This window comes from Penaeus monodon, chromosome 28 (assembly GCF_015228065.2).
Source record: "Penaeus monodon isolate SGIC_2016 chromosome 28, NSTDA_Pmon_1, whole genome shotgun sequence".
In the NCBI taxonomy this organism is placed as follows: domain Eukaryota; kingdom Metazoa; phylum Arthropoda; class Malacostraca; order Decapoda; family Penaeidae; genus Penaeus; species Penaeus monodon.
This window is the reverse complement of record NC_051413.1, coordinates 18554039-18554773: the sequence shown is the minus strand read 5'-3', so window position 1 is coordinate 18554773 and position 735 is coordinate 18554039.

The window sequence follows — 735 nt, the reverse complement described above, 5'->3', positions numbered from 1 at the left end:
ACTCCTCCCCCTGCAAGCGCGGCAATCCCTGGTTGACGTGCTAAGAATCATTGGGTAATACATTGCTGGAATACGGAGGCAGTGGTCCATGGCAAGAGGTAGGTACTGTGGCAGAGCATTTCCAGGACTTCGACTGAAACTAGAGAAGGGTGATTAATACAGGTATTACGCGAAATAATTTGCCGATATTTCTACGAGTAAGTGACGTGATCATATGGTGCACACGACCCACGACTGACTCCCCATAGAACCTTGTACGACTCACGCCTCTGTGCCTGGAATGCTTATACCTCTTCCTCGTCTGGCCCATCATTTCTTCGACTCGGTCCCGGGATTCCTGGGTCTGCTAAATCTTCCTCCTCGTCCTCGAAACGAAGGTGATAATCTCGATCGGCCGGCTGATCGGGGTCAACAACTTCTTCCTCGGGTCTCGGCGGCGGTTCAGCAAAGCGGGAGTCTTCTCGAGGCACGTACTTCCTCAGCTGATTAATATGGCACTTTATTTCCTGGAGCGGTGTGAAAGGATCCTCGACGACGTAATTGACCGGTCCCACTTGCTTGATGATCCTCACAGGCCCACTCCATCTTGGCGCCAAGGCTGCTACACAGCGCGGTCGTATCGGGCGTATGAGCTTCACCAACATGAGGTCTCCCACCTGCGGACGAAATCTGGTTCTTACTTTTCTATCGTAATCGCGAGCCCATCTTTCTCTGGCGTCCCTCGCGCTCTGGACA